Source organism: Chiloscyllium punctatum, chromosome 20 (genome assembly GCF_047496795.1).
Source record: "Chiloscyllium punctatum isolate Juve2018m chromosome 20, sChiPun1.3, whole genome shotgun sequence".
In the NCBI taxonomy this organism is placed as follows: Eukaryota; Metazoa; Chordata; class Chondrichthyes; order Orectolobiformes; family Hemiscylliidae; genus Chiloscyllium; species Chiloscyllium punctatum.
This window is the reverse complement of record NC_092758.1, coordinates 77,944,881-77,953,719: the sequence shown is the minus strand read 5'-3', so window position 1 is coordinate 77,953,719 and position 8,839 is coordinate 77,944,881. Positions and strand designations below refer to the sequence as shown.

Below are 8,839 nucleotides of genomic sequence, written 5' to 3'. Positions count from 1 at the left end.
TGGTTTCATGGTCATTAGTAGATTCCTAATTCCATTTTTTTTTATTGAATTCAAATTCCACCACCTGCCATTGCAGGATTCTAACCTTGGTCCCCAGAACATTAGCTGAGTTTATGGATTAATAGCCTAGCGATAGTTCCTGGCGATGTGTATAAGTGCTAGTGGGGATTGGTATGAGTGGGTAAGTGTGTGTCTGGTGTGGGGTTGCATGTTGGTGGGTGTGTGTGAGGATTTTGTCTGTGGAGGTTGTTGTGGGAAATGTGTGTGATGCAGGGTTGTTTCTTTTTCAGCACAGTACAGGTCCTTTGGCCCTCGCTGTAGCGCTGACCTTTTATCCTAGTCTAAGGTCAAACTAACCGACATACCCTTCATTTTACTATCATCCATGTGCCTATCCAAGAGTCGTTTAAATGTCCCTAACATATCTGACTCTAGTACCGTTGCTGGCAGTGCATTCCAAGCACCATGCTCTCTGAATAAAGAATCTCCCTCTGACATCTCCCCAAACCTTCATCCAATCACCTTAAAATTATGCCCCCCATCTGGTATCCATTTCCACCTTGGGAACAAGTCTCTGACTATCTACTCTATCTATGCCTCTCATTATCTTGTACACCTGTATCAAGTCACCTCTCATCCTTCTTTGCTCCAGTGGGAAAAGCCTTAGCTCCCTCAACCTTTCTTCTTAAGACATGCCCTCCAATCCAGGTAGCATCCCGGTAAATCTCCCCTACATCTTCTCTAAAGCTTTCACATTCTTTCTATAAATGAGGTGACCAGAACTGAACATAATACTCCAAGTGTGGTCTAACCAGGGCTTTATAGAGCTGCAGCATAACTTCGCGGTTCTTAAACTCAACCCCACTGTTAATGAAAGCCAACACACCATACACATTCTTAACAACCTTATCAACCTGGCTGGTAACTTTGAGGGGTCTATGGACATGGACCTTGAGATCCCTCTGTTCCTCCACATTGCCAAGAATCCTGCCTTTAATCCTATAATCTGAATTAAAATTCGATCTTCCAAAATGGATCACTTCACACTTTTCCAGGCTGAACTCCATCTGCAACTTCTCAGCCCAGCTCTGTATCCGGTCAATGTCCCGTTGCAACCTACAACAGCTCTCCACACTATCCATAACTCCACCAACCTTTGTGTCATCGGCAAACTTACTAACCCATCCTTCCACATCCTCATCCAAGTCATTTGTAAAAATCACAAAGAGCAGAGGTCCCAGAACTGATCCCTGTGGAACACTACTAGTCACTGAGCTCCAGCCTGAATTTTTCCATCTACTACAACCCTCTGTCTTCGATGGGCCAGCTAATTCTGTATCCAGGCAGCCAAATTTCCCTGTATCCCATGCCCCCTTACTTTCTGAATGAGCCTACCATGGGGAACTTATCAAATATCTTGCTAAAATCCATATACACCACATCCACTGCTCTATCTTTATCAATGTGTTTTGTCACATCCTCAAAGAATTCAATAAGGCATAACCAGCCCCTCACAAAACCATGCTTACTATCTCTAATCAAGCTATGCTTTTCCAAATAATCATAAATCATGTCTTTCAGAAACGAGTCCAATACTTTGCCCACCACTGATGTAAGAATGACTGGTCTGTAATTTCTAGGGTTATCCCTGTTCCCTTTCTCGAAAAAGGGAATAACATTTGCCACCCTTCAAACATCTAGTACTACTCCAGACAGTGAGGACGCAAAGATCATCACCAAAGGCACAGCAATCTCTTCCCTCACTTCCTGTAATAACTTTGGGTATATTATGTCTGGCCCAGGGGGCTTGCCTATCCTCATGTGCTTCAAAATTTCCTGCACATCCTCCTTTTTAACACCAACCTGTTCGAGCATATCAGTCCTCACAAATGACAAGGCCTGTCTCACTAGTGAATATTGAAGCAAAGTATTCATTAAGAATCTCCCCGACCTCCTCCAACTCCAGGCACAAGTTCCCTGCACTACCCTTGAACGTTGTAGGTTGCAACCCTCACTCTGGCCATCCTCTTGTTCATCATCACATAAGTGTTTTTCTTAAACCAACCCAACAAGGCTTTTTCATGCCTCTTTCTAGCTCTCCTAAGTCTATTCTTCAGTTCCTTCCTAGCTACCTTGTAACCCTCTAGAGTCCATCTGATCCTTGCTTCCTCAACCTTAAGTGAGTTTCCTTCTTCCTCTTGACTAGATGTTCCATATCTCTTGTCATCCAATGTCCCTTCACCCTACCATCCCTTCCTTGCTTCAGTGACACAAATCTATCCAGCATTTGCAGCAAGTGGTCCAGAAACAACCCCCACATTTCTGTCGTGCATTTCCCTGAGAACCATCTGTTCCCAATTTCTGTGTTATGTGTGTGGGGGAATGGTGGAGGAGAGGCTTGAATCTGAGCACCCAGAGTATTGTACAGCTGTTTGGGGGATGTAAGTTGTAGGGCAAGGCTGCCAACAGCTTAGCATTGGCTCAGGACCATGTGCAGCAATCATCAAGGTATCAGCTCCCAGGCCCTATGTAGCAATGGCCATCAGCTCAGGATTACATGCAGCGATGGTCAACAGTGTTAGCTCAGGGTCAGGTCCAGCAACAGCTGCAGCTTCGAGTTAAAGTTTTGGCCGGAGGGAAAGTGCTGAGAGCTGCAGAATCCAGGGAAGGGCCATCATCATAATTTAGGAAAACCTCACTGTGGGATGTTTCGGGATACTTTGATGTGGAAATTGGTTGCCAGTCACTGGGGCTTCATAGCACATTCTATATTGTAGATATGGTCTGTAGACGAAGCGCTAATGACAGAGCCACCGGACAAGTGGGAATAAACTGTTTCCGGTGCCTGTCCCTGTGACCAATGTTCCTGAATTATTGATCCTGGGCCAAGGAGGCTAGGTCATGAATTTCTCAGCAGAGGGGCTCTTCCTTATACCAGCTCTGTGGGAGAGATAGATGGTTCCTGAATTTGTTCTACTTCCGTTCACTGCCCCTCTGTGAGAAAAAAACCCAGTAATATCCCCACCTCTCTCATTGTGTGTATTTGGACATTTTGGGGCAAATTCATTTTTAGTTTTGTTTCACACTGATATCAAATGAAATTTTAAAAGAAAGTACAACAATAGATACATAGAATAATACAACAAAATACATAGAATAATAATTTTAACATTTAATGAATACGCAAGAGATTCAGGAGACTTGCTCATATCTGTTTGGGGATTTAAACCCTCTAAAGATCTGATCCCAATTGCTTAGGCCCTCATAATACCTAATGCTCTCCGAATGGGCTTTGCATGTAAATATCCAATTGGCCGCAAAGGTAATTTACTGGTGGCAGTTGATAGTTAGAAGCTATGACAATAGTGCTCTTTTAACAAGGTTATGTTGTCTTTGGGTTTTATTTCCAAAAGGAGTTGTAAAAGGAAGTGCTTGGAATGAACTGCCAGAGGAAGTAGTGAAGGCTGGTACAATTACAACATTTAAAAGGCATCTGGATGGGTATATGAATATGTTCTGAAGATGTGGGTGTACCTTTAAGAGAGTTAAAAGCAGCAGAACTACCGGACACAGCACTAAGTGTTCTCAATAGACAACAATGTAACACTGGCCATAACTTAGGTTTAAGTCACCCAAGTGTGCAGAACAAAAGGGATCTGCCTCTGTTCTCCAATCTGCAAACAACAGCATCAAAATGTACAACTGGGAACTGAGATACCCCAAGAGGCTTTCTCAAATAAAGCTTCTGAAATCAAAAATGTGTTTCCTGAGTCAGAGATATGAGAATTAATTAATCAATTTTAAGGAATCTTTCCAACAACGAAATGCTGGAAACACAGGTTCAGTGAATGTGGTTTGAAATGTGTGTAAATGTGTCAGTGATTCAGTAATCTGGTGAAATGATACAGTCCCAGCCTCATAGTCCAACTGGACTCGGACTCTGCTATTTAATGGAAATTTTTGGAGGAACATAGGCTCATTGTTGTGACAGGCTCTGAGAAAAGTACCAGCGTAAAAGGTCAAACACCATGAGTTAATGCTGTTGCCAAGGTATGCATTTAGTCCCTGTCTGATCGCATTCCCGCACACAATCCCTATTCCCCAGTTAGAACCAGCAGTCTCCACATCCCAGGAATGGGATCCTGAGGAGAAGCTCTGGGAGCAGAGGACTTGGGGATGATGTTCAAATCTTTCTGGGTGAGGGGGATAGGGCTGTTGCTGTTCAGTCCATGTTACCAATCTCAGGTCATGAGACAGAATCAAGTTGAAGTTTGCTGTCTTTGGATCCAGGCTCAATGAGCTTTTCCCTAAAGAAGAGAGAAGACATTGATCAGACAGAGTTCTTCCACTCAGATCAATGGGTGACAGCAGTAGGGTGGGAGGGTAAGTATTTCCCAGATACTGCCAGCCCCATACAAACTATTAGACTGGATTCTTCCAATGTTAAATAAAGTCAGAACCCGTGTTAGGTAGCAGTATGTGGTCCTAGTCCGTACACTCAGTGCAAACACTGCAATCAGACACACAATAGCAGGAAGTTTAAACACGATATAGGACTTTGCACATATTCCCTGAGATACAATGACATAGCCACGGGTCCACACATTAAACATTGGGCAGATATGGAACATACATCTCCCAGGAGAGTGCCCTGGACTCTCTCCCTCCTATTCTGAACTTCACATTCTGAATACAGCTCAAGTCTGTCACTGAAGCACAGTCTCAGACAGGACTATGGTCATGGTGACAACTGCTCTTTATACGGGGACTTCTGTTGACTTGTGAAGGTCCTTGCTGTCGAACACTCACTTCCTCCATAGTTTGCAGAAGGCTAAATTGGTGCAGCTTATCACCTGCTATTTCGTTGGCAATTGTGAGAGGCCTCTGGGAGAGGTAGCTGCCAAAGTCTGGGTAGGATCATCCTTGCCAGGTGTAAGGAGGAGGCCACTAGGTCCTTCAAGCCTGCTCTGCCATTCAATAAGACCATAACCGGTATGATTTTAATGCCAACTCTACATTCCTGCATAATCCCATGATAATCTTACATCCCCTTATAGAGTCATAGAATCATACAGCATGGAAACAGACCCTTCGGTTCAATCAGTCCATACTGAGCACGTTTCCCAAACTAAATTAGTCCCACTTGCCTGTATTTGGTCCATATCCTTCTAAACTTTCCTCTCCATGTATCTGTCCAAATATCTTTTAAATGTTACAACAGTACTTGCAATCTAGCACTTCCTCTGGCAGTTCATTGCATACTATGAACCACTTCTGCATGAAAATGTTGCTCCTCAGGTCCTTTTGATCAGATCCCAGAGATTTATCTACCTTTATATTTTCTAACAGCTCCAGCAATTCCTCCTCTGTAATGTGACCTGTTTTCAAGACATCGATATTTATTTGCACGAGTTTCCCAGCCTCCATTCCTTTGTCCACAGTAAAAACTAATGCAAAATATTCATTTAGCATCTCTTCCATCTCCCGGAGTTCCACACATAGGCGACCTCGTTGATCTTATTCTCTCCCTAGATGCTGTTTTGCTCATAATGTACTTGCAGAACCTCTTTGGATTGTAGTTAACCTTATCTGTCAAGGCTCTCATATTGTCTTTTTGGCCTCTTAAGAATGGCTCGACATGCCTTATACTCTTCAAGAGATCCACCTATAGATTCATGCAGTCCATAAAGGCATTTCAGCCCATCAAGCCTACACCAATGTAACTGACACTAAAGATGCACTAATCCCAATTTCCTGCACGTGTCCCATATGCATGAATGTTATGATATTTAAAGTTCTCTTCCAAGTATTTTTTAAAGGTTGTAAGGTTCCGGACTCCACTACTTCCAGGCAGTGCATTCTGGATTCACTACCCTCTAAGTGAAAGTGTTTCTTTCCCAAATCCCCTCTGAGTCTCCTGCCCTTTACCCTAAAACTATGTCCTTTTGTGATCGACCCCTCAACCAAGGGGAACAGCTGCTCTCTCTTCACCCTGTCCAAACTCCTCATAACCTGATACACCTCAATCATGTCCCCCTTGGTCTTCTCTGAGGTAACAATCCAAGCCTACCTACTCTCTCCTCGTTGTTCAATTTCTCCATCTCAGGCAACATCCTGGTGAACCTCCTCTAGTGCTATCACATCCTTTCTGTAATGAGGTGACCAGAACTGCACACAGTACGCAAGCTGTAGCCTAACCATTGCTGTGACAACTCCAACACTACCTCCTTGCTCTTATACGCTGTGCCAGGACTGATGAAAGCAAATGTCCCACATGCCTTCTTAACTATCCTCTTCACATGCCCTGTTGACTTTAGGGATCTGTGAATAATTACCCCAGGATCCCTCTGTTCTTCACAGCTACCCAATGTCCTGCCATTTATTAAATACTCCCTCATCTTGTTCCTTCTTCCACAGTACATCACCTCAGCACTTATCAAAATTAAGTTGCAGACCATCTGCAACTGGTCTGCCCACCTGACCAACCCATTTATAACTTCCTGAAGTCCTCAACCATATTCTCCACTATTAACCAATCTACCAATCTTGGTGTTGTCTGCAAATTGCTTAACATTCCCTCCATGTTTTAATCTATATAATTTATGCACATAACAAACAATAAGGATTCTTGTGATACACTGTTCTCCAGTCATCCAAACAGCCTTCTAGCAATACCGTTTGTGACCTATTACTAAGCCAGTTTCAGATCCAGTTTGTCAAGTTTCCCTCCATTCCATCTGCTTTAACCTTCTGAATCAGTTTCCCATGTGGGATCTTATCAAAAGCTTTGCTAAAATCCTACATCAACTAAACTTTTCAAAAATCCACATTTCAAAAATTCTAACAAATTTGTTTGGAACTACCTCCCAATGGCAAGGCAATGCTGACTCTCCCTTATTAACTGATGCCTTTTCAAGTGGGTATCTGTTTGCTCCTTCAGAATTTTCTCCAATCGTTTCCCTACCACTGATGTAATTACACTGGTCTGTAATATCCTTGCTCACCACCCTCCTTAAAAAGTGGAACCACATTAGCCATCCTCCAGTCCTCTGGCACTATCTCTGTGGCCAGCGAGGAATTAAGAATTTGTGTCAGATACCCTGCAATTTCCTGCCTTGCCTCTCAAAGCAACCTGGGGTGTAATGTATCTTGGTGAGGGAATTTGCTTTTAAGCACATCAGAGCCTTCAATACCTCCCCATTTCCTATGTCAAACAGTACAAGTTGCTCACAGTCCCTTTGCCTGAATTCAGTGCCTACATTCTCCTTTTCCAGAATGAAGACTGAAGAGAAGTATCCATTAACACATTCCCAATATCCTGCAACTTCACACACAGGCTGCACCTTTGATTCCTAATGGCCCCACTCTTTCCCTTTAATGCATTGATAAAGTTTCTTAGGATTCTCCCTAGTGTTGCTCACAAATCCTTTCTCATGGCCCCTTATTGCTCTTGTAATTGCTTTCTAAAGTCCCCTTCTGCACTTCCTGGATTTCTCTAGCGCCACAATTGAAGTGCTCACTTTGGACTTTCTCTGCTTCTTCATCCAGTCCTGAATGTCTGAGACATCCAGTGTTCTCTGGATTTGTTGCTCCTACATTTCCCTTGAACGGATATATGTTGGACCTATACTCTCTCCAACTCCATTTTGAATGCCACTCCTTGCTCCTCTCCAGGTGTACCCACTAGGAGCTGCACCCAGTTAACTGCGGCAAGATTAGATTAGACTAGATTACTTACAGTGTGGAAACAGGCCCTTTGGCCCAACAAGTCCACACTGACCCGCTGAAGCGCAACCCACCCAGACCCATTCCCCTACATTTACTCCTTCACCTAACCCTGCTTTATTTTAATAAAATCTGTCTTCCCCAAATTCAAAGCCATCTTTTGCTGGCTATCCTTTTCCTTGAGTAGAACAAATTTAAACTGTACCATGTTATGGTCGCTATCATTAATATGCTCACCCACTGCCACATTGGCTTCACTTCCCAGAAACAGAGCCAGCACTGCATTATCCCTTGTTGGGCCTTCAATGCATTGATACAAAAATCTCCCCCGGATACATTTCAAGCCATCTGCCACCTCCCCTTAACATTATGACTATCCCAATCTGTGTTTTTTTGGGGTCCCATGAAATCTTCCATTATAACTACCCAATTACTACTCGCTCACACCTCTGTGAATTATCTACATACGTGCTACTCTACTGCTCACTGACTCTTGTGGGCCTTATGTCCACTCCCAGAAAAGTGGCTGCCTGTTAACATTCCTACCCACTAAGCCTCATTTGAGGACCCATCCAAGATATCATCTCACCATATTGCAATAATTAGCTCCTTAATCAATAGTGCAACCTTGTTACATCCTCCTCTGTCTCACCTAAAGATCCTATACTCCAGAATGTTGAGGTGCCAGTCCCTCAACTATGTTGATGTGATGGCCACAATATCATACTTTCACGTCGAAGAGTGTGGTGCTGGAAAAGCACAGCCAGTCAGGCAGCATCCAAGGAGCAGAGCCACACTCTTCGACTCTGATCGCCAGCATCTGCAGTCCTCACTTTCTCCTCATTTCAAGTGTCAATCCACACCATTAATGCATTGATATTACCTATTACATTCCTCACATTAAAGTAAAGACATTGCCTTTCTCTATTGACACTCAACTCATATGTGACTTGCTTCCTTTTCTGTATCATGATGTGTCTCTGTTTCATTGATACTCTGTGTCCCTATCCCCCTGCTACAGGTTTAAATTCGTCCCTACAGCACCAGCAAACCTACCTACAAGGATATCGGTCCCGACATGTTTCAGGTGCAGACTGTCCCATTTGTACAAGTC

At 43.5% G+C, this 8,839-nt stretch overlaps 1 pseudogene; it reads right to left on the bottom strand.

The window, feature by feature from the left end:
• Window positions 1-3,786: 3,786 nt before the first annotated feature.
• The window catches only part of LOC140491826 (E3 ubiquitin/ISG15 ligase TRIM25-like), a 137,035-nt pseudogene continuing 131,982 nt past the window's right edge, over window positions 3,787-8,839 (bottom strand).